Genomic DNA, 26,364 nt, shown 5'->3' on the forward strand with positions numbered 1-26,364 from the left:
GCCTATCACCCACAATCGAATGGGCAAGTTGAAAGGGTAAATCGTGAAATCAAAATATTCTTAAGAGGGTGGTGCACCCTAATAGAATAGATTGGTCTCAAAGGCTCGACAATGCAGTATGAGTCTATCGAACCGCTTTTAAAACACCATTAGGGATGACTCCCTATCAGTTAGTTTTTGGAGAGGCATGTCACTTCCCGCTCAAATTGGAGAGTAAAGCTCACTTGGCTTTAAAACAATTAAATTTTGATATTAAGCAAGCCGGTGAGAGAAGGATGTTACAACTCAATGAGTTGGAAGAGTTGAGGTTATTTTCATAAAAGAATGCCAAAACATGTAAGGAAAAATATAAGAGATGGCATGATAGTCAGATACAACCTCATGAGTTTAAAGAAGGTCAGAAAGTGTTGTTCTTTAATTCAAAGCTAAGGTTTTTTCCAGGAAAACTCAAATCCCAATGAAAAGGACCTTATACCATCTACAAAGTTTATACATATGGAGCTATAGAATTGTACGACAACCATAGAGGTATGTTTAAAGTTAATGGTCAATGTCTTAAGCACTATTGGGATGGTAAAGTTGAGTGAAGTAAAACCTCGTTGAAATTAAGATACCCTTAATCTTTCATAAACCTACTCTTTAATAAAAATTTAGAGATTATTTTCTTAATTTAGTACATTTAATTAATTCTGTCTAAGGAGATTGGAACTTAAGCAGGACCGTTGTGACCCCTCCAACATTTCTTGGGAATTAATTTAATGTAATCTTTTAAGAAGAAAATTTCTAATTCATTTTAATCTTTTCTTAGTTTTATTTTTATTTCTCATTTTTATCTTTGTCTTTTGTTTTGATTTAATTTTAATTTTAGTTTTAATCTTTAATCTTTAATTTTATTTATTTTAAGAAATGCGGTCAATTTGGCTTAAATACTAATAAGTTTATTTATTTTTAAGCAGTCAAATTTTTAATAAAATTTGGGCTCAAGGCCTTAAATAGCAAAGAGGAGAAGTTTAACCCATATTGTCATCCATAGGGTCCCCTAAAACCTTAATTTTTGCCACCATAACTTCCCTCCATCTTACTTACTGCCCAAGTAACTCAAAATTAGCTAAATTTTAGCTACAAGACTATCTTGCCGTCCAAGTCACTTAAATTAGCTAAATTTTAGCAACAAAATTGCCCTAATACATCACTATATAAACCCCTATTTACCTTCATAATTTTCACAACCCTTCAAGCTATTAGCGAAACCCTACATCACTCATTCTTTTTCCACTTAGCCGTTGGCCTAAATCCCAAAATTTCTCCTAAAAATTTCTTCCTTGTCGCAAGCCCCTAGTATTGATGTCGCACGACTTTTGCCGAAACAACCCCTTCGCCTTCGTAACCCCTGCACTGCCACATCCTATCGTTGTCACAACCTTAGTGCCACTACAAAACCATCGCTATCGTAAGTCAATCACTGCCACAACATCTTGCTCCCATAATTTGCCTACTTATTTTCTATCCTTTTGTCAAAATTTTGCTTACTTTTTGGTAAAAATGTCTACACCTCGTAAAAGGACTAGATCTTCCAAGACCTTTATCGGAAATCTCATTATGTTTCAAGATGAATAAGTGAAAGAAAGGTTTGATTCAATCTCCAAGAATCAACCTATGATGCCAAAAAAAGGTTCAACTTAGAGAGTAATGATAAGATGGTTTTGCCCTTACTGATTCGAAAGACAATTGATGCCCTCAATTGGAGGAGTTAGTTCGAGAGTTCTATGCTAATTTGACTAAGCTAGATGCAGCTGAAGTTCTTGTTTGCAAGAAGAAGTTACCCTTAATTTTTAAGTCCATTAATGATTTGTTTAACCTACCTGATATTGAAAAAGATAAATATTGTGCCATGATGACAAATATAAATTGAGATTTTCTTTAATAAGTGCTTAATGTTGTGACAGATTTGGGATCCCAATGGATTATAAGGAAGTATGGTAGTCATTCTTGCCGACGGGAATATCTAAAGCTATTGGCTAAGGTATTGTTTTACTTTGTTAGCATCTCGATGGAGCGAATACTTTTGTTGTATACAATTATGATAGACAGAACCATCAATGTTAGGAAGATTGTTTTTAAAAAGATTCATGATTGTGCCAGAAAAAAGACCAAAAATGCTTACTTTCCATTATTGATAACTTCACATTGCTTAAGGGTGCAAGTTAAGACAAAAGCGAACCTGAAGAGCCCATATATTCAAGGTTGCATTATATCCCATGATCTTGAAAGGTTAATGGAGAATGTCTACGAGCTAAACCTGTTTGAACTGAGTGAATCGATAGAACCAGAAACCGATGACTCATCGAACAAATCTAAAACTGAATCTAAGTCAGTTACTGAAATAGAAGAGGAAGAATTGGAGGAAGAACCGAATGAGCTTAAACTAAGAGAAAAATCGAATGCTGATGAGCCAGTTGAACCAAGTGTTGATCCTGAGTTGACTATTCCTAGGGCTACTTCTTCAAATATTATGAAGAAACCAGAATTGTCAATTATGATGGATATCATGAAATTTATGCATGACCAACCACAGGCTTATTGGAAATATGAAAAATTTAGATATGATTCTGTAAGAAATACTTTTAAAAATATCTTTGACAATTTCTTTCTTGAGTTCCCAGATTATATCTTTGAGCCATGGAAGGAATATGAGAATTCAAGCGAGGACGAAACATCAAAGAGGGAATACGAGGAGGATAAGCCAAATAAACAGAAAGGGGAATTCCTTCTCTTTAGTTTTTATTTCTTTTTACGTGTTTATTTTTATTTCTTTGTTAGAATTTTGCTTCCTCATAATAAAATAGCAAGCATGAACAAGATAAGCTCAATGCCTCTTCAATAGAAAGAAAATAAAATGATGTGCTAATGGGAATGAACATGTCTAGGATTGGATTGTTGAGAAACACTTGGTATTTAAGCAGTCTTTATGACTCACCTCTCTTTTCTTACAACCCTACTTGGTGTTTAGTTTTCATTCATTACTTTGTTTTTTTAATGAGAACATTACTTCTTTTTAAAGGGGGTAAGGCATTTTGCATGAATTTTTAATAAGGCATTGATAACTCTTGAAAGAGTTATATTTTAGGCCTCTAGAGGGAATTAATTGTTTGAAATTAAGTAAAAAAATTTACATTTTTAGGATAATTTTAGAACATTTCATAACAAAGCTTGGATTGCGCTACATTGGCCATTATTTGTTACTTTTATCACTTGGGGAGGAAAGGTGTGGTTCTGTGTGAACACAAGTGCAGGTAGAAGACGAGGATGAAGAGGATAAAAAAATAAGGGAAGAGAAACATTGTCGTGGCAATTGGTAAGATTGATTATCAACAGAATTGCCATTGCAATTCAGGGAAGATGACTCAGCTCTCTATCCACGTCACTCTCAACCAGCTAGACGTGTACCAGAAAAACCAACCTTGAAAGAGGAATGAAAAATGTGTGTTGAGGTGGGATGGATCTGCCTAATAAAAGAATGAGAGAGAAGAAGAATAAAATGAGAGAAGAATCATCGTGAGAAAGAGACTGGTGATAGCAATCCTCTCTCTCACTCTGCGTAAAGAAGAACTCCATTGGAGAATTCAATAGAAAGAAAGGGTAGCAGCTTAGAAGAGAGCAAAATACAGACGTGAGGAAGGGGAAGAGAAATCAATCCTAGATTCATGTACAACCAGAAGATAAAAGATAAGCTAGAGTGTGGAATTAACTTCCAGCAATTCTTTCTTTATTTTTCTAAATTAATTTTTATGTGATTCGAAATTAATTGAGAAATGTTTATGAATGATTCTACTTTGATGTTTACTTTTCTACCCATGAACTAAATCTTTTATGGGTTGGAGTTGTTTGGGTAAATATTTTATCATCTTTAATGCCTAGGATTTGATATTGTCTATATCATTGTTACATTCAATTCATGATTATTTTAAATACATGCATGAAAGCTTTAGACATAGTTGACTATATGTTGTGTTCTTAGGTGTTCTTAATTTTGAAAAGGTTAAAAATATTGGATCTTCAGTTGTTTGATGCAACCAAATACTTAATAGAATATTCGTAGCGCTCTAGACATAGATGTTGCAAGTTGTACAAAGAGCACGTTAATTGCAGTTATTAATCCTGTAGATGTACATGAACTTAGATTTTTAGCTTAAGATCTAGCTATCAAAAGAGGCAAGTCACCGTAGCAAATCTCTGAGCAATAGATTAGACAATATTTTGCCATGACATTATCTTGATATGAACATTTCTCCTAAATAATTCCAACCCTATTCATTCAACAACAGATATACTCTTGACAATTTTTGTGAATTGCCACATCATTTTATTTGCCATATCAATTATTTGTTCTTTATTATTTAATTTTAGTAATTTATTATTCTGGTTTCTTATTCACTTGGAGATTATTTCCTGATATTTTGGTATAATTAATAGTATTATAATAACATACTCAATTTCCTTAGAATTTCTGATCCCTATGGGGACGATACGTACTTATCACTTTATTAGTTCAATAATGTGTACACTTTCACAATTGCATTAGTTATTTAACACACAACAAGTTTTTGACGCCTTTGTCGGGGATCGAAAGCATTGGTGAAAAGTTGATTTGTTATTATTCTTGTTACAGTAGTTAATTAGTATTTTACTTGATTTTTTAGGTTTGTATTAGTGCGTGAGAAGAAGTATTCAAGAGGATACAAAACATTGTTTTGATTTTGAAATTGAAAGGACATTAAGGCGAAGAAGAAAAGAGTTAAGAGAAATGGAGAGAATTAAAAATGATCTAATCATAAAAGATTAGGTACTCTAGAATGAAAGGAATGTTGATATTTCTCAAATTATAGATGACAGAGATAGACCCATCAGTGAACATGTAGTGCCTATTTTGGATGACCTAAATCCAGGAATTGTTAGGCCACATATTCAAGCTCAACACTTAGAATTAAAACCAATAATGTTTCAGATGTTGCAGATGGTAGGGCAGTTTGGTGGTCTACCTACTGAAGATCCTAGATTGTACTTGAGGCTTTTTCTTAAAGTCTGTGATTCATTCCGACAGTAGGGTGTACCTGAAGATGCTATTAGATTAAAATCGTTCCCTTATTTATTATGAGATCGTGCCAGATCATGGTTGAATACATTATCATCAAGTATGATGGCATCTTGGAATAATCTTTGTCAGAGATTTCTGCTTAGGTACAATCCTCCCAACATGAATGCCAAGCTAAAGAATGACATTTCATCGTTTAGGCAATTTGAATATAAGACATTATATGAAACTTGGGAACGTTTCAATGAAATAATTGGAAAATGCCTGATAGATGGTTTGTAGCATTGGACACAGATGGAAATGTTCTACAATTGATTAAATGCTAGTACGCGAATAGTGGTGGATGCATCTACTAAAGGGACATTGCTTGACAAATCCTACAATGAAACATATCAAATTTTGGAACGAATAGCAAATAATGATTATCAATACCCCACAATTAGAGTTGGTACTGGTAGAAGAGTTGCTGGAACAATGGAACTTGATGTGTTCACATCGTTAACAGCTCAGGTATCATCTTTAACAAATATGATTAAAACTCTGAAAAGACCCTCTATATTGCAGGAGACGAAGGTTAAAGAACTATCATGCGTATACTGTGGAGAAGATCATGTTTTTGATGAATACCCATCCAATCCTGCCTCTGCGTATTACATGGGGAATTTTAATCGTTGCAACAACAATCCCTACTCCAACACATACAATCCAGGGTGGAAACAACATCCAAATTTCAACTGGAGTAATCAAGGAATGAGAAATGCCAGCAATGTTAATCGACAGAATGTGGCTAGTGTACCACTTAGATACAGTCAACCAATATCGTGACAAAATGTGCAACAAAGCTCGCCATCTTTAACATCAACTATGAAAGCTCTATTAAAGGAGTATATGGCTAAGAATGATGCAATTATTTAGAGCCAGGCAACTTCCTTAAGAGCTCTTGAAAGTAAAGTGGGACAAATTGCCACTACATTAAGTTCCAAACAACAAGGAGCATTGCCTAGTGACATAGAAAGTTCTCGATCTCAAGGTAAGGAAAAATGCAAGGCCATAACACTCCAGAGTGGCACTCAGCTAGTAGGAGTTGTGACTAATGCCTTAATTGAGGAGGAAAGTTCAAAATTTCCCGAAAGCACAACTTTCAAGGTAGTAGTGGAACAAACAAAGAAGATGGGAGTAAACAGAAGCATACAGAAGCAAATTCATCTTGCAAAGCCAATACAAATACCATAACAAAGCTACCTCAACAAATGGAAGGAAGGCCACTGCCACCTTTTCCCCAGCATTTCCAAAAGATGAAACAATATGATCAATTCAAGAAATTTCTGGAGGTCTTAAAGCAATTGCACATCGACATACCTTTGGTGGAAGTATTAGAACAAATGCCTAACTATGTGAAATTCATAAAAGATATCCTATCCAAGAAGAGAAGGTTAGGGGAGTTCAAAATCATTACACTTACTGAAGGGTGCATAGCAATGTTGAAGAACAGACGACAACAAAACCTAAAAGATCCAGGGAGTTTCACTATACCTTGCTCGATTGGAAATCATTATGTAACAACTTGTTTTCAGTGATATTAGAATAGTGGTTTCAAGACCACAATTCTAAAAATTAAATTATTATTTTATTATTTATTTAGTGTCTATGAGATTTTATTAAGGTCATATTAAAATTTCTTAAGAAAATTTAATGTTTAAATGGTTAATTAAATGAAAAGGACTAAATCATAAAAGGTGAACAAGTTGAGTTCTATTAGTTAAAAGGGCTAAATGGCTTTGGAAAGGGAAGTAAATGGACTTGAATGGTAATTATACCATTCATAAGGTTAGTGGAAAATTATGGACATGATTTAAGTGATTTTTAAAGTTAATAACTAAGGCTAAAATGGTAAATTAATAAATTAACTTAAAATTAAAACAAGTAAAAGTGTGGTATCATCTTCTCTAAAAGTTTATCCACCAAAATTAAGAAAGGAAGAAGCCATTTTTTAGCTTTGAGGTTTCAACTAGTTCAAGTCTTTGCATGGTATGTGGTTTTGGCCCATTTTTATTAATTTCTATGTTTTTGTAATCGTTTTAACTTAATCTAGCTAGCAAAGGGGTCAATTTGTAAAATTTTTAAAGGTTGAAGGGTTATGCCATGGATTTTCTGGAATGGTCTTTGATGTTAAATGATAGATTATGGATCGTTTTTGAAAAATAAACAAGTTTTGTAAAGTGATTTTTGAATAAATATGGAATTAGTGACTAATTTGTTAAAAGTATAAATTCTAGGGTATTATTGTGAAATGATGGTAAGTATGAGTTGTTTCAAGATCCCTTGCATGTTTTATTAATATGTATTTTGATTAAAATGATTAGATTTCAATTTAGGAGCTTAAGGACTAAATTGTGAAAAGTTAAAATGTTAGGGGTAGAATGGTAATTTTACATAAATCTAAGTATTAAATGGATTGAAATTGTCTATTTAGATCAAGATAAACCACATACGGACCTAGATTGAGGCAAAGCAAAAGTTTCAGATTAGTTTGATTTAACCTTCACGCCCCTAGTTGTCAAGGTAAGTTTGTATGAATGGTTATCGTATTAATGCTATTTAAATTGTATGTTATTATTTTATTTATACTGAGAATTGAATGATGAATAAACAAATCAATGCTATGACAATTATTGAGTCCTGGTTATACCTTAGGAATTTGTAGGATACAAATGACATGTCATTAGGGATTTCCTGTTCCGGGTGCTAGTCTTGACTGTCCTATCATGGCTGAGGTCCTGCATTTGTTATGAATACTCCACAGCTCGTGTGAGTAGCATTGTGTAGCTTAAATTTTGACCCACAGCTCATTTGAGCAAGCCCATTTCACAGCTTGTGCGAGCAATGATGTAAAGGAAAGGTTACGGTTATTTAAAGGTACACTTTGTGTGAGCTTTCTCGAGTATCCGATGAAATTCTAGATGGTTCAACGAGTATAAAAATGAAACAAAATGGTAAGTGTTCAAATGGACTGTATCATGAACTTGTGAAAAGAATTTGTGATCTAAATGATGTGAATACATATGTAAATTACTTGTTTATGGCTGAATTCATTTGAACCATGTACAAAAGTACTAACTTGTGAATTTGATGTTGTATAGGCATTATGCCAAGCTTATGGTTTTAGTCGGTATTACACTTATGCTATATGAGCTTACTAAGCATTAATTTCTTACGTAGTTTCTTTCCTATGTTTTATAGATTATTTGAAGCTCGATTCGATTAGAAGCTCGTCGGAGATCTATCACACTACCCAGCAAATATATCGGTAGCTTTTAAATGTTTTGGCCAAGGTTATAATGGCATGTATAGGTTGAATTGTATGGCATTTTTTTGGATATTTAGTTGGTATTTGGCTTGTATAAGTCGTGGAAGTTAACTTGGTTGGTACCATTAGATGTCACGAGAGTTTGTCATTTTGGTTATCTTATGATACATGTTTTGAATGACTTATATGGTATATTTGGAATGGTATGGTAATGGTCAAGTTTTTGGAATGTTTTGGTAAACTTTGAAATAGAATTTGATGTCTAAAGTTTTGAAAATTTGACATGTTTAGGTAAGTGTTGATTAAGGCATTTGAGGCGCCTTTGAATGGCATATTAGTTAGATGTGTTAGGACTTTGAAATGGTATTTTGATGTGTGTTTAGGTGATGCTTAGGTCCCTTTAATATGTGTATGAATGGTGTGAGAAGTTAAGCATATTATGGTATTGAAATGGTTTGATTCTAGGTGAATTTTTAGGTCCACACGGCTAGAGACATGGGCGTGTGACTCAGCTGTGTGAGCCACATGGCCATGTGTTACCTAATGAGTTTCATAGGTTACAAGTCAGTGCGTTACACGACCTAACACACGGCCTGGCACACAAGCATGTGGGGCAACTCAGAGAGTTACACGACCTGGCACATAGGCGTGTGACACGGTCATATGACCCTCCTCAAACAGTTACACGGGTGAGGACACGGGCTGGGACACGACCGTGTGTCCCTAGTTCAAAGGTTACACATCCTAAGACACGGGCATGTGTCTCAGCCGTGTGAGGCACACGGCCATGTGACCCCTGTTTCTAAAACAATTTTATGATTTTTCCTAGACTTTCCAAATTATTTCAAATTGGTCTCAATTCCTTTCTAAGGTATTTTTAGGCCTTGATGGCTCGATTTGGGGATAGCATGTATATATATCATTGGTTTATGATTTGTTTATGTTAATGAATGAAGTTAAGTTTAAATTTTTTCAATTGTACGGTAATGCTTTGTAACCCTAATCCGATGATAGATATAGGTTAGGGGTGTTACATTTAGTTGTATCAGAGCTACAGTTTAGTCGATTCTCAGACTGAACATAGCATGTAGAGAGTCTAGAAATAAATGTCATTATATAACCTATGATGGTGTGATAACTCCTGACTGAAATTGAATTATGTTTTCTTATAAATAATATGTCATCCAACCGAGCCGATTCTGATGAAGTAGAAAGTAATGCGCGAGCCTCTATTCATGGGGCTACTTCAAGCAGTAATAGGCCCGCTTCTAAGGGTCAGAGAGGAGAGGCTAAAGAAGCCTTCTTCTAGATGATGTCTGAGTGGTTTACAGAGTTCGTGAGAATGAACTTGTTGGCTCAACGACCTCCACCACCACCCCTACCTGTACCCCAATCGGTCCCCGTAGTTCCTCAGGGTTTGAAACCAATGCGAGTAAACAAGCCTCCTGTTGATAAAATCTGAATGTATGGGTCTGAAGAGTTTCGTGGTACAGCCGAAGATGATCTAGAGAGAGAGGAGTTCTGGTTAGAAAACACTGTGAGGGTTTTTGATGAATTATCTTGTACACTAGTTGAGTGCTTGAAATGTGTTGTTTCTTTATTGAAAGACTCAGCTTATCAGTGGTGGAACACCTTGATCGCGATAGTGCCTAAAGACCGTATAGATTGGGAATTCTTCTAGAGCGAGTTTAGAAATAAATTTGTAAGTTAGAGGTTCCTATACAAGAAATGCAAAGAGTTTCTAGAATTGAAACATGGTCGTATGACCGTGGCTGAGCTCGAATGAGAATTTGTGTGACTTAGCAAATATGCTTGGAAATGCATACCATTGGAAGTTTTTATGTGCACACGGTTTGAAGAGGGTCTAAATGAAGATAATTCTCATCTCCATCAAAGAAATCAAACAAATTCCATAGTTGTTCATCAGGTTCGGGAGGTTATTCTAGGAAAGATAAAGGAAAGCAACATTCAAGCTCGAAACCTCAGGCTATATTTGTAGAGTTTGTGGGTAGTGTCAGGAACAACAAGCCTGAACGTCAGCAATGTAATAGACGACACTTTGGAGAATGCAAATTGAAAGTTGGGTCGTGTTTCAAATGTGGTTCCTATGATCATTTCCTCAGAGATTACCGAGAAATGTCTGATAAAGAAAAGGCTCAGAATACTCTTTCGAGTAATATGGCTGTGAGAGGGAGACCACCATGAAAACTGGAAATGTGGGTAGCAGTCAAATTGGAACAAAAAATTCTACTGTTAGATTTGACGCATAGGCACCAGCTAGAGCTTATATGATTTGTGCTCAAGAGGAAGCTACAACACCTGACATGATCACTGGTACATTTTCTATTTTTGATACTAACGTCAATTCTTTGATTGACTCGGGCTCAATGCACTCATATATATGTACAACTTTAGTCTCGAATAAGCAAATATCTTTCGAGTCTACTGAATTTATGGTTAACGTAACGAGCCCTCCAGGTCAGTATGCATTATTTGATAAAGTCTATAAAAATTATCCTTTAATGATTCGGGGTTGCAACTTTCCTGCTAATTTGATGTTATTACTCTTTGATGAGTTTGATGTGATTCTGGGTATGAATTGGTTAAGCATACTGTGTTAAAATGTCAGAATGGTGAAAGGATCCATATTGAATAAGATAGATTGGATGGTACATCTAATGTTATTTTAGCTATGACGGGCCGTGAAGCGTATCTCGCTTATATATTCGATTCCTGGGTTTCAAAATTGAAATTACAATTGGTTTCAATTATATGTGAGTTCACCGATGTCTTTCCAAAAGAGTTATCAGGGTTACCGTTGATTAGAGAGGTTGAGTTGCTCTTGAATTAGTGTTAAAAACATCTCTGATATCAATAGCTCCTGTGTTGTTTTTCAAGAAAAAGGACGGGACAATGCGATTATGCATCGACTACCAATAGCTCAACAAAGTCACGATCAAGAACAAATATCCTTTGCCAAGTATTGATCATTTGTTTGATCAGCTGAAAGGTGTGACAATATTTTCAAAGATCGACCTCCGCTCTAAATATTATCAGCTACAGGTTAAAGACTTTGATGTGCCAATGACTATTTTCAAAACTAGGTACGGACATTATGAATTTCTTATTATGCCATTTGGTTTGACTAATGCACCTGTTGTGTTTATGTACTTGATGAATAGAATATTTAGATTGTACTTAGACAAATTTGTTGTTGTATTCATTGATGACATTCTGATCTATTCCTGAGATGAGACAAAGCATGCCCAGCATTTGAGAATTGTATTGTGGACTTTACGCGAAAAACAATTGTTTGTCAAGTTTAGAAAATGTGAGTTCTGGCTCTGAAAAGATGGATTTTTGGGACAAGTACTGTCGGCAGATGTATTAGAGTTGATTCGAGTAAAATCTAAGCTATAGTGGACTAGAAGCCTTCGAAAAATGTATCAGAAGTCAGAAGTTTTCTGGGTTTAGTCGAATATTATAGAAAATTTGTCAAGGGATTTTCAATGATTGCTACGCCGTTGACGAAACTGCTTCAAAAAGATGTCAAGTTCGAATGGTCTAAAAAGTTCAACAAAGTTTTAATCAGTTGAAAGCGTTGTTAACCAAGGCATCTGTGTTGGTTCAGCCAGAGTCCAGTAAAGAATTTGTAATTTATAGTGATGTTTCATTAAACGATTTAGGCTATGTTTTAATGCAAGAACGCAAAGTGATAGCGTATGCTTCACTACAGTTGAAACCACACGAAAAGAATTACCCGACTCACGTTTTAGTATAAATATTTGGCAAAATCATTTGTACGGAGAAAAATTTCATATTTTCACGGATCACAAAAGCCTGAAGTATTTGATGTCATAGATAGATTTGAACTTGAGACAACGTAGATGGCTTGAGTTGTTGAAAGATTACGATTTGATCATCAATTATCATTCAGGAAAAGCTAATGTCGTTACTGATGCTCTGAGTAGAAAATTACAACACCTACAGTCACCAGACTAGACTCTACCATTCAAACTAATTTGTGATGAAAGTGACTTTGCTGTTGGAGCAGTGCTGGGGCAAAGAAAAGCCAAGATGTTTCATGCTATATATTATGCCAGTCTCACGCTAATAGATTCACAACTCAATTACACCACCACGGAGAAAGAATTCTTAGCAATGGTGTTTGCTTTTGAAAAAATCAGAGCTTATTAAGTAGGCACCAAAGTTACGGTTTATACAAATCATTCTAGCATCAAATACTTGGTGACGAAAAAAGAGGTCAAACCTAGACTCATTAGATGGATATTGTTGCTACAAGAATTTGATTTGGAAATTAAAGATAGGAAAGGCACTGAAAATCAAGTGGTTGACCACTTGTCATGATTGGAAACAATGAATAATTATGGTGATAGTCAAATGATTAAAGACGAATTCACAGATGAGTAGTTATTGTTGGCTATAGCATTTTCATGGTATGCTAATATTGTTAATTTTCCAGTCAGTAGGTTGTTGCCACATGTGCTAAATCATCAAGGAAAAAGGAAATTCCATCACAATGTCAAGCAATTTTACTCGGACGAGCCATTCCTATTTAAGCAGTGTGTAGATCAAGTAATTTGGAGGTGTATTCCAAACGATGAAAGTCAATGTATCCTGTATCACTCTCATTCTGCACCTTATGGTGGAAATTTTGGAAGCATGCAAAATCATAATTTAACTTATAAACATACACTTATATTGGCATAATACATCCATGGAAATATTTAAACATGAGATCATACAGTGGATAAATGGATCTCTAAACTCCTACATATATGAAACAGTCCTGGGTTGAGCGGGCTGAAGCCACAAACTCCCTTATATCGTCTCACAGTCCTGTCGAGTGGAGACACAAGCTCAACACTCCTTTATTTACTCCAAAAATCATAACTTTTTGAGCCATATGCTCACAAATAACACATATAATGGTGAGTACTCACAAATCCTATGGCATGCCAACTATATCCAATAGATCCACTATGCAATATTGCCAATATAATCATACATACAAGGCATAAAATCTGATGTTTAAGCACTTAATTTAAGATGTAAAAATGCCATTAAAAGCATGCAGCTTATCAATTTCAACATTAATATAATTAAGTACAACAAATGCCTTTGTCCATGAGTCTTAAACCAATCACAACACCAACATCAAGTGCTCAAAAATTTAGTAACCCATGCTCCAATTAACAATCCATTCAATCCAAATTAATCATGCCAAAAGCTTAACACAATTTTCAAAAAGTCAATTGCAATACTGATCTTGTAAAATAAAATTAATTTTTGCAAATCCAACCAAATAATATGCGATTAAGTCATTAAAAACAATATTTAAAACTTCAATTTAACACATAACCAGGCAAATTTACCAATAGCCTTTAGAATCACTCACCTCCACACTTTGTTTTTTCAAACAAAAGTGTGTTCAAGTAGGTAAGTTTGAGCCTCAAATCCGATTAGCATCATCCTCATCTCGGTGAGAAGCTTTAATATAGACAAAATATGCATTACAAACTAACAATAACATCAAGAAAGTCGAAATTTCATAAACTATACGGATCTAAATCGTTTCTCTAATCCACCTTATCGAAATTGGACAATTAAGCCGAAACATAAAATTCATCAACTAAACGATCTTCTCAGCTCTACAAACCACTTCTAAACTTTATTCCTAGTCCATTAACATAAAACCTAAGTGTTAATTTCATCTACTAAATCGTTTTAAAAGTTTCCAGAAAATCAACTCATCTTCTTTATTAAAAACGACTTTATCAAAAATGATCAACCAAACAAGTTTGATCTCTTGTTTTATGATTAAAAACCTGTTAATAAACATATTTTAAGCTTAGACATCCATTATAACTTGGATTCCAACTCAAAATCATGGATTCACCATTGTTGAGTTTCATGTTCAAGAAAGAAGAAATCAAAACTTGAAAATTTATTTAAATCAATTTAAATAGCAAATAATGATTGAAAACAACTTAAAAATTAATTTAGAGTTGAGAATTACCTTCAATTGATATCAAATCATCAATTTAGAATATTAAATCAAGATCCTTGAAAAAATTTCAGATGACTTTTGCTCAACTTTGGAAAACTTTTATGAAAATTTTGGAGAGAATTTTGAGTGAGTAAAAGTTTAGATCTATTCTCTGCTATGTGGTATATGAAAATAAGCAAAAAAACGAGAGAAAAAGCTCTTAATTCAGGTGAAAATGCTATGCAAAATAAGGCAGTTGCGGTGTTTTTAAAATTGAAAACCCCCACCTGATTTTCAAAAATTGGGGAAATTGCCATCAGGCCACTCTCACATTTCCCCTTTTTTTTTTACAAAATACTCCTTTCCCTCCAAAATTTCAAAAATAAGGATAATTTGCTATAAAACCACTCTTACATTCCCATTGTTTTGCAAAATGGTTCTATTTCGTTCATATTTTAAATTCTCTCAATTAAACCCCTATTTTAATTTATTTTTCAATTCTAATTAGACCTAAAATATTTATTTTACCCAAAAATTATTTAAAACCATAAAATTAATGTTTCTAAAAATATTTTTATTTTCAAAAATATTATTTACCAATTTTCAAATGAAATTAAGCTAACTAAATTAAAAAAATCACTAATAAACCCGATTAACTCCTAATTTTCACTCTGAGCCTAATAAACTTACCTGAAACTACTAGACCTATTTTCAGGGCCTTACATGCGTTTAGGTTGACATTACTTTAGTACTCACCTCCCTTAGGTACGGTCCTCGGAGTAGTTACTTGTTTTTGTTGTAGCTATATTACAACCTAACCCGTATACTTGCGGACACCGCCTCAATTCCATATCTTCTAGTTACAGTATTCATACTTTGGACGTTGGTATGTCTAGAGGTGATTAAGTTGTTGACGCTATTGTCGGGGAGGCAACACTACTAGATTAATTTTAATTTTTGTGTTCAATAGAATAATTAGGAAATAAATAAATTATAGACACAAATTTTAATTTTCTTTTTACAAACGTTTTTATCTTTCTTTGTGGTCTTAGTGTATGACTCGCAGTAGGGGAACACCTATAGAGTCGGCCACTAATCTCGAAAGACTAATAAGTAAGAACCGTCAATAGTAACAGTGGATGCAGAACCAGCCACCTGCTGTAGGCAATCCACCATAAGAGAACCCACTATTCAAAGATATGAACGAAGTGAACCCACAATACCTATGACCACCACCACCACAGCTACCCGTAAACGCACCACCTATGGCGTCAAACCAAAGAACCCTAAGGGATTATGCGCTACCAAATCTGGAGATGGTTCAAGGAAGCATCACAAAGCCAACTATCACGGCTAACAATTTTGAAATAAAATCAGCTATGATCCAGACGATCCAGAACAATTTGTAGTTTAGAGGCACAATGACGGAGGACCCAAATCAACATTTAAAATGGTTCCTTTAGCTTTGTCATACATATAATGAGGTCACGGATAACGTTATTTGTCTTTGACTGTAACGCCTTTTCTTGGTTAGATTCCCAGGCACCAAGATCCATCACAACATGGGATGAACTTGCAGAAAAATTTCAACCAAATTTTTTCCCTATTAGTAAGACGATCCAACTAAGGAGAGAGATCCCAACGTTCAAACAATTAGAAGGAGAGAGCTTTCGCGAAGCTTGGGAGCATTTTAAAGCAATAATACATAAATGCTCCCATCATAGATTACCTGAATGACTGAGGCTACAAATGTTCTATAGTGGGCTGGATGCACACGCACGTTCAGGATTAGATAGAGCTGCAGGAGGAGCTTTAATGAACAAAACATACGAAGATGTGTATGAACTGATAGAAAACATTGCGATGAATTCCTGCCAATTGCCGACTGAACGCTATACATATGGCCAGAGACCATCGACAATAAAAGCTGTCTAGGAGGATGATAGATACCAACAAATAGTGGACAGAGTCAACCGCATAGAATCCTCATCTAGTGCATCATCTATATATGGAGAAGACAACCCGATCTTTCATTATATTAACAATCAAACTGACGATGTCAGTTATATCAAAAATAGGGGTGGAAACCCTTATTCAAACACTTATAATCCCGGTTGGAGAGATCACCCAAACCTAAGATAGGGCAGAAATCAAGGAGGAGGTACCAGTGTACAACCAATTAAAAATACTAATTATGAACCTCCTTATTTACAAAAGCCTTAGGAAAGGGCCAATTGAAATGATCATACTGTACGTGGTCAACGCTTGGATCGAATAGAGGGGGAGATGCAATCAATGAGAACTAAAGTAAGACAGGTGTAATCTAAGTGCACTAACACTACAAAAACATTAACTAAGTTGGAAGATCAAATGATCCAATTGATGAGCATGATGGGAGATATCAAAACACAATTGGCACAGGAATCCTACGGAACACAGAGAATAATCCTCGGAGAGAAGGGAATGAGCAAGTCAAAGCAATCGCACTCTATTCAGGTAAAGTACTGAGTATCCCAAAATAAACTAACTCATGAAGAAAATAAAGAGAATTCTAAGGATCTTCAAGAAAATCCCCAAGAAACTGAAACTGAACTAGAAACGGAGGAGGAAACAGAGCCGATAGTTGAATCATAGAACAAGCCAATCAAGGAACCTACACTAACAAGGGTACATTTTTTTCATGGTTAGAAGAGAAACAAAAATGGGTTGAGGTAGAATTTGTAAGTTTTCTAAACTTATTTAAATACTTGAATGTTAACTTGCCTCTAATTGATTTAATTGAAAAATTCCTAAATATGTCAAATATTTAAAATAAATTATGTCTAGGCAACGAAAAATAAAAATAGGAGAGCAAGTTAATGTAAGCGACTCATTTAGTGTGACTATATCCAAATAGATACCCCAAAACAAAAAGACACAGGAAGTTTTACAATACCTTCAAAGATAGGAGATAAACATTTTAGCAATGGTCTAGTGATTTAGGAACCAATATTAATTTAATGCCCTTATTTATATATTAAAAACTCAGGTTAGGGGAGCTTAAAAATACTCAGCTCACACTATAGCTAGTTGATAGGTCTTCAGTACGACCGAAAGGAGAACTTGAAGATGTGTTGGTTAAAGTAAGGAGCTTTATCATCCCGGGTGATTTTATTATCTTAGATTTTGAAGAGGACCGTGAGAAATTCATTCTGTTGGGTAGACAATTTTTAGCAACATCTAGGTCTACCATTGACTTGGAAAATAATGAATTAATTAACAGGATCAATGGTGAGACAGAAATTTTTAAATGTGATGACCAATAGAATGAGATAAATAAGGAAAAATTAGGGAAATAATATCTTGAAATATCTGTAAAAACGCTTGATTACCCTAGCCAGGGAAGCTACTTTCTGTAATCAATGTAGGTAGAAAAAGCAAGTTCAAAAAATGGGACAAGCAAAGGAAGGTGTAATGGTAGAATGCTTGCTGGACAAAACTGATAGAAACGAAACAAGAGGAGAATCCACGGGCAAAATGATTGAGCTTACGGATGAATCTGGCAGCAAAACCTGACATTTTTAATTAAATTTTAATTTATGTATATTATTGTAATTTTAACTAATCGGTAGTTTAGACTTTATTCTTTATTTTTTCAAATAGAAACCGAGACACTCTGAAAATAGGAAGCCTTCACTTAGTACTACACATTTGACCATTATTTATCGATACACGTAGTAGCCTTCACACAGTACTACACACGTGCTCATCGATATCCTTACTCAAATTTTTTACTATTACGACAGTTTCACAAAGATTCTTACTTTCCAAATATATTTACAATTTTTCCAAAACACATTATAATATCGATCCTTTCACGTATATTTTCATGAAATATAACAAAAATAATTATAACAATGTATTAATTACATACAACTTACCTCGATACAAAGTGTAAAGATTTTGCAATTTAATCCTCAATCTTCTCTTTTCCCCGATTAAGGTTGATTTCTCGTCTTTCTTGATCTATAACAGCAAATTGAGCTTGCTTAATATTCACATTTATTAAAACAAGCTTCGTCTCAACTTTTATAGAAATTACAATTTTGTCCCTAAACTTTTGTATAATTACATCTTTGTCCCCAAGCTCTAAAATTAAATTTCACACCTTATTCTTATGTTTTACAACATGCTGAACACTTTTCCCTTCTACGACAACATCAAATTCTCACTCTAACATACACTTATGAACAATAAATATTTTTACTGATTTTGTCGATTTACTCGTTTTTGCTTAAAATCACTTAGCAAAATTTGTTTAACATAAATTCTAGCTTCATATTCCACCATAAAACAGAAAAATAAACACATTTCACCTATGGGCATTTTTCCAAATATGAACCCTAACATGAATTATTGATAAAAAAAGCTAAACCGAGCTACAAGGATTCTAAAAATGCGAAGAACATTAAAAACAGGGCTTGGAATCTCTTACTATGGATCTTGGAAGCTTGAAAACCCTAAATATGGCTTCCCCCTTGCTGATTTCGTTCACTATGGAGAAGATGATGATTTTTGTCATCTTTTTCCCTTTTTATTCTTTTTATTACCAAATGACCAAAATACCCCCATTTAAAAAAATCTATTTCACCCATTTCTTATGTCTATTTTTGTCCATAAATTAACTAATAGTCTAATTACCACATAAGGACCCCCAATTTATAATTTTATAACAATTAGGCACTTCTAACATGTAAAACTCAACTTTTGCACTTTTTACAATTTAGTCCTTTTGACTAAATTGAATGCCCAAACGTCGAAATTTTCGAACGAAATTTTTACAAAATTTTTCCGTGAAATTGTAGACCATAAAAATATAATAATAATAATCATATTTTAGCTTGTCAGATTTGTGGTTCCGAAACCACTGTTCTGACTAGGCCCAGAATCGAGCTGTTACAATATCACATCTCATTGGTTCCTTGTTCTCGAGAGGAGATGGGCAAGGTTTTCAAGGTTTTCGTCACTTTCTCCAACCCGCATTGCTTCTATTCCTAACTGGTGGTGATCGAGGTTGATTGGCACATTGCCTGGGAACCAAGGGTGCAATGATCATTGATTTTCGGAATAAGAGTGTTCGAAACGAAAGGAATGTGCAAATCGCATCAGGTGTGTAACCACACGAGTGTGCGATCACTCGTGTGGAAAGCCAAACCTGTGGATCATGGGCGATAAACTGTAGGGGCCTCCATAAGCATTTCCATAGGCTTAAGCCGTAATGGACCACGTTGGGCCGAAATAGGCCATGTGGGCTCAATTGGCTTGTGGGCCTCCACCGATGAAATCCATAATTTAAGGCAAATACTGCACTGGGCTTTGTGGATTCCATAGCCGTGGAAAAATCTGTGCTGAGCGGGCCGCACTAGCGTGTGGGCCCACTTAGGTCGAGTACTGGGCCTTCGGCCCATTTACATTGTTATGACCATTTAGATTACCTAAGTCGCTCAAGGCGACTGCAAACCTTTCGAGAGGTTGATAAATGACTGAATTACTCTTACAGGGTAAAATGACCGAATTACCCCCATAAGGTAAAATGACTGAATTACCCCCACAGGGTAAAATGATCGAATTATCCCCTCAGGGTAAAATGACCGAATTACCCCCACAGGATAAAATGACCGAATTACCCCCACAGGGTAAAATGATCGAAATACCCCTATAGGGAAAAATGACCAAAATAACCCCATAGGGTAAAATGACCGAAATACCCCCATAGGGTAAAATGACTGTTATACCCCTAGAAGATAAAATGACTATTATGGCATTATGTTATGTATACTGATTTGCTCTATGATATGTATGACTATGATTGAGCATGACTTTTTGCATACAAGTATGATATTATGTCACGACATGTTGCATGGGGTTGGGTTGTTATATTTGGAGGAAGTGTACTGTACTGTTAAGGTCGCACGGGTCGCCCAAGACGACTGTGGACCTACTGGTGGCTTTGCGACATGTACTGTTACTGGCAGCTTTGCTACGATATTGGTGTATTGGCTGGGTGGGTCGATTTTATCCCCACATGGTGTGCTGGTGGTACGGAGTGGTGTGTTGGTTGGATTGGGATGGGTTGCATTATTGCACTACACTATTTCTATGTTGGGCTAAGGCCCACACTGTACTACTACTAAATAGGGCTCAGGCCCAGACTGTTACTGCATGTTGTATGCTGACTGTTTGGTAGAGGATTACACACTGAGTTTTCAGAAACTCACCCTCTCCTTTTAACTATGCAGTTAATCCTCAGCCATAGACGATTCGGTGCTGCGAGGGACTCAGAGGTGGCCACACTACTGTTGCTGTTACATTTGCTTTTATTTTAACTTAGTTTATATATTTGGGTTTTGTTTTCTAATAAGGCCTTTAATTTGGGTTTTAAATTTTAGTTGTGCTTTTGCTTACATATTTTATACTGCTAGTTAGGTGAAAACGATTTTTCAAAATAAATATTGTTTTCAAAGACACGAACTTTAAACGTTAGAGTTTTCAAATGCTTCCGCGTTTTTAGATCAACCTTTTATATCAAAAGCAGACAACAAGGCAAACATTTTGGCTAGATGATTTGTTAAATAATAATTACGGGGTTTTTAATCCTAGAAACAAACTTTTACCAATGAGTCCAATTTTTCGTTAAACACCTCAATGTTACACTGTCAGATTCAGCCATAACTCCTAGGTCGGGTTTAGGGTGTTACAGTAATAAATTCTTGTGTGATTCTCCTTAGTGCAGGGTCTAAGACAAAGCATTCATGGGACTACTTCAAAGCAACTTTACAAGGAATTCGACGCATTCCAGTCCAGGTTAAGGGTTCCTAACTTATTTCTACTGTTTCATTTGATAAATTGCTTGATATCTTGTTAATATTTAGATTATGATTACATTAACAATGCCTCCTAGAAAATCTAGAAAAATAAGCACACAATAACCACTGGTGGTTTCGAATCCTCTAAAGTTTCAAAATCACAATGCTAAAAAATACTTCCTCGAACTTCAAGGCAAAACCTTTATTCAAGAAAAGGGATTCAAACCATCGATGGTTCTTTGTAATGAAATTTGGTCTTTACTACAATATCATAGATGAGAGCGTCTCTACACAATCCCAAAAAAAAAAATGTTGTTATTCCTCTTGTGCAAGAATTTTATACTACTCTTAGAGATAAGGAAACTCGAACACCACATGCTGTCATATGAAAAATTGTAATAGTGAGAGGTAAGGATGAGCCGTTCTCCCCAAAAAGATTTGTAAATTTTACGATGCTCTATATTATGATTCTGACTATTTAGAAAACACTAATTTAATGGGATTCCAAGATGTCAATATGGAAAGCATTGTTAAATACTTAACTAAAAATTGAGATGAATGAAAACTCCTGTCAGACACCGGACTACCAACTAATTTCAATCAAGCTATAATGTTTCCAATAGCTAAAATGTGGATGCAATTTATTTGCACTAGAATTATACATGCTCTTAACATTTTTAATGTTAATACATTCCAAGCTATTTTATTATATGGAACTTTACAGAAGAAATAGATATGCATAGGGCAATGGATCCATCAAAGTATGAATCATTGCATTAATGGCTAGAAGGTTGGGATTTGCTTTCCCCATCTTGTGACGGCACTTTGCAAGAGTGTAGAGATTCCAATGGAAGAGAATAAGCAGTTCATGCACCCAACAAAGAGCTTAAAAGGTGATTCTATGTACACTCAGTACATAAAACTCAACCGAAAGTGGATCATAGATTGGAACCAAAGGAGAAAATAAAAGATGGGCATCCTCGTTTCGTTCAAAAGAACAGTAAAATCAACATCTAGAAAAGAAAGGAGCGAGAGTAGTAGTGCAAAAATTGACAGAATTATAACATGTATGAAAGAAATAGTCTCTATTCTTCAAGAATTTGCAAGGCGAAACAACATGAAAACACCTAATTACCTACCAAATATGTTTGGCCTGACACATCTAGAGTATGAGGAAAAGGAGCAAGAAGAAAGAAAGAAATAATAAGGGAATGAGGAGATTACTTCTGTGGACGAGGAGGATTGAACCAATTTTTATTTTTATTTTTAAATATTGTAATTAATTTTAGAATAATTTTTTTAGGAGTATGATTAACAATAGATTGTTTTTTTATTTTCCTAGTTTAAGTTTTCTATGTACGAACCCCATGTGAAAGGGACACAACGATTACGAGCTTTCAACAAAAATTGGAAGGGAGCACCCACCAATAGAAGTACAAAACTACCACAATCAATCGGGTAACTTCTTTTCTTATATTTACAGGCCTACACATTGAGAAAAATGTGTTATCTAAAGTATGAGGGTAACATAGGAAATTTGTTTTTAATTTTAATGTTTTTCTTTTAGTTTTTATTGTCAAATGTGTATTTGAGCTTGTATAAATACAAGAGATTGGTTAGGAGTAGGTAATAGGTTGATTGTGTTTCTATTAATTTGGCATGATAGTAAATAACTTTAACTTTTATAGTATTAGACTACTAAATTCTATACATTACACTGTAAATAGGTATTGAGCAATTAAAAATACCAAATGATATGGAGAATACAAGGAACTGAGCATGCTAGTATGTATGATAAATAGTTGAATTTGTGATTATTTGATTGATTAAATTTGTGAATATTGAGATACCTAGGGATAACCTAACGCATTGTTTGGTATATATCTAGAGCCAAAAAGCTAACGCTGATTATTCATCCTTAGTACCTATTTTGAGCCAGAAAACACTTCATGATGAACCTTCATACAAAACCCAAGCCAAAAATGTTAATTTGTATTTACTCTTTTTCTTTAGTCCTAAATTGCATGACTATAAACGTCTAGCCATACGTATTGAGGGTTAAGTAGATACATCACGATGAATTTTGTAAAAATAGAGTGAAATAGGAAGAATCAATGTGATAGTGATTATATGTTAGCTAATATTTGCAAAAAAATTTTAGAAAGAAAATCAAGGCGAGTAGGAAAAGTAGGTGAAAAAAAAGTATTGTGAATTAGAGGTATTGAAAAAGAACAAAATGTGACAAAGTCACAAAAGTAGAAAAACTCAGTCATTAGTGCTTAAAAACTCATGAGCTAGTCGTAGTTGTTGTATTATGTTGTGACTTCCTATGTGGAGAAATAAGGAAAGTGAGAGAAGGAGAAATAAGGCAGTGAGCAAGCAAGGGCTACAAAGGGGAAGAATAGGGAACATACAATGTGTCAAACTATTTTTGTGCTTGAAACTATTTTGACGCTTCTTGTTCTTAAATTCCATATATGTCCTAAGCTGAAAAACGTTACAAGCCGAAAAACCCTATGTGACCTAGGTAAATATATTCCTGAATTGACATTATATTGAGCAATTGAATTTACGACTATTTGTATTCTGTTAGGATAATCAAACTACCTAGATGATTTCTTGATGGATGCATATGTTTGAAAATCTTAATGCATGTGTACTTTGTAATATACTAAACTTAGGTGTTTGGTATTGAAAGTGGTGAGTTGTTTATATATCATGCCAGGATTATGTGTAAACATGAAAATGCCTAGTTATGTACTTCAACACCAATCTTTGTACCATACTTGCTCACGGGACGTCTTTTACTTTCTGTTTCTATTTTGCTTTACTTGAGGGAAAGAAATGACTTAAGTGTGGGATAGTTTGATTTGTCATAATTTGGTGTAGCAAATTAAACTAGTTTTTGTACTTGAGGAGCTTGAATACGAGCAATTTTAGTATATTTTACTTATGGTTTCTTAGTTTAGTTATATTCAATAAAAAGTGTATTTTGAGTCTTTTATTGACCTTAAGGGCCGACTGAGGCCTAAAGGCGAGCTAACGTACTTAGTAAGTGTGCAGGAGATCATTCAAAGGCATAAGAACTCAAATCTGGTCGCTATGTTGCAACACGAGGAGTTCGATGTCGCAGCATAAGGAGCAGAAAGCCAAGATTGCTATACTGCCTTGGGTGTCACGACATAGCCAATGGATGCCGTGACATACCCTTGAAGCTACCCCTAAACTATGCATACTACCTTTAATGTCGCGACACAAGGACTAAAGTGTCGTGACATCAATCTTGTACTAGAAACACTTACGAGCCAAGGGCATTTTGGCCCTTACAATGGAAATTAAAACACGAGAACGTCAACTAACCTAGGGTTGAGGATGAGAACAACCGTAACTCTATAATTACGCTCTTAGGACACTTGTTTAGACAGGTTTTATATTCTATATTTTTCTTTTAAATTTAGTATTTAGTTTTTCCTTTCTTTTAGGCTTTAGGTTTATTTCATTTTTTTTTTGTGTTCATCGAAGAACATGAGTTGTAACCATGATTAAACTATTGTGGATTTGGCGCTTCAATCAATACAATTCAAGATTCTCTTAAAATTTCTACTGATTTATTATTTATGCTTATCTTTATTATCAAGATTATTGTGTTCATGAGATCCACAAGGAACTAATCCTTTTATAGGGGATTAGTGAGTGGAGGTGTGATTAATTAATTGCTATGTAAGGTTTTCTTAGCAAGTTAGCTGTTTGGGAGAGGAAGAACTTATACCTAGTCCCAAACTGATCTAGACTGTGTGATCGAGGGATAATTAGTTCTTGTCTACTTGATATTTTAGTAGAAGATTGAGAGATCCTACTAGGGTAGTGACTAGTTGATTGAGTAGAAACCCAAAATAGGAATTAGCTATGATCACTAAAGTGAGTTAATCACCCATACTTAGATTTGATTAAGTTAGAATTTATATTTCCAAAGTTTACTTTCCTTTTGTTATTTTTATTTCATTATTCTTTTGTGCCATCTACCCTTTAAGCTTGGCCTTAAAATTTGGATAATTAATTGGCACATGTTCTATTAGGGAACATCAGGGAGTCCCCTTCTCATCAGCAAGGTATGAATTGTAATTTATGAAATTATGGTGGCATGTACTTAGGTAATAGAAGTTTTAGGAAGTTAGTGTAATGGTAGGAAGTTGAGTATTGAGTTAACCAAATGTGTTAGAGAACCATATGGCACATTGTCTACTGTTTAAATGAAGCATTCTTTGCTCAAGTTTAGATTTCGGCTCAGGTTTGGGGTGTTACCTTTGTTTTGGTATCATAGCTATGGTTTAGCCGATTCTTGAATAATGATCGAGTGTAGAAATACATGCTATATAGGAAAATCAATGTGATATGATGAGATGTGATCTAGAGATTCAAGCATTGATAAATTGATACCTAAATCTCTACTAAGAAAGTAAAAACTTTGAAGTGAAATGTCGTGGAATAAGATGTGAAATATAGATTCGAAAGAGATAGTAGTGATAATAGTGATGGAATATAAATGAGATAGCAGCTATAAAATAATTGAATGAAAGAATTATGACGGAAGTCGTGAAATAGATTAGGAAAGTATGAGAAGAGAACTATGAAAATGAGACAATTCAAGAAGTGACTAAGTCTCGATGAAATAAATAAGGAAAGGAAATAATTGAAGTGAAAGTTTAGAAAGAGATAAGTACGTAGTTAGTATTCTGAATGATATGGTTAAGTAAATTAAATAAAAAGTGAAAATGTAAAGAAATGATGGTATCTACGATTACTTGAGTTGAGCAAAATTTGAGGATGAAATTATTTTAAGAAGGGAGAAATGTAACATCCCTAAAACCACTATGGTATATAAGTGAAGAGTTATATCAAGAAGATGCATAGTGGAATTTCTCGATTAAAAGAAATGTAATATATTAGTTATAGTAAAGAAAGGTATTTGATGCTAGAGAAAGTTGAAATAAGTAGTATGTAATGGGACATTAATTTGAAGAACGAACTAAATTATAAAAAAGTAAAAAGTGAATGGTTAAATTGTAATTATTCAAAAGTTGAGGGTTTAAATTAAAAATATGAAAAATTG

The 26,364-nt window shown here is 34.5% G+C and overlaps 1 non-coding gene across 1 annotated transcript; it reads right to left on the reverse strand.

Moving 5' to 3' along the window:
- Window positions 1–16,029: 16,029 nt before the first annotated feature.
- Window positions 16,030–16,136, reverse strand: LOC121219622 (small nucleolar RNA R71). The gene has a single exon (XR_005916512.1). It is a non-coding gene; the product is annotated as a small nucleolar RNA R71 (small nucleolar RNA).
- Between the last annotated feature and the right edge of the window lie 10,228 nt (window positions 16,137–26,364).

Source organism: Gossypium hirsutum, chromosome D07 (genome assembly GCF_007990345.1).
Source record: "Gossypium hirsutum isolate 1008001.06 chromosome D07, Gossypium_hirsutum_v2.1, whole genome shotgun sequence".
Lineage (NCBI taxonomy): Eukaryota > Viridiplantae > Streptophyta > Magnoliopsida > Malvales > Malvaceae > Gossypium > Gossypium hirsutum.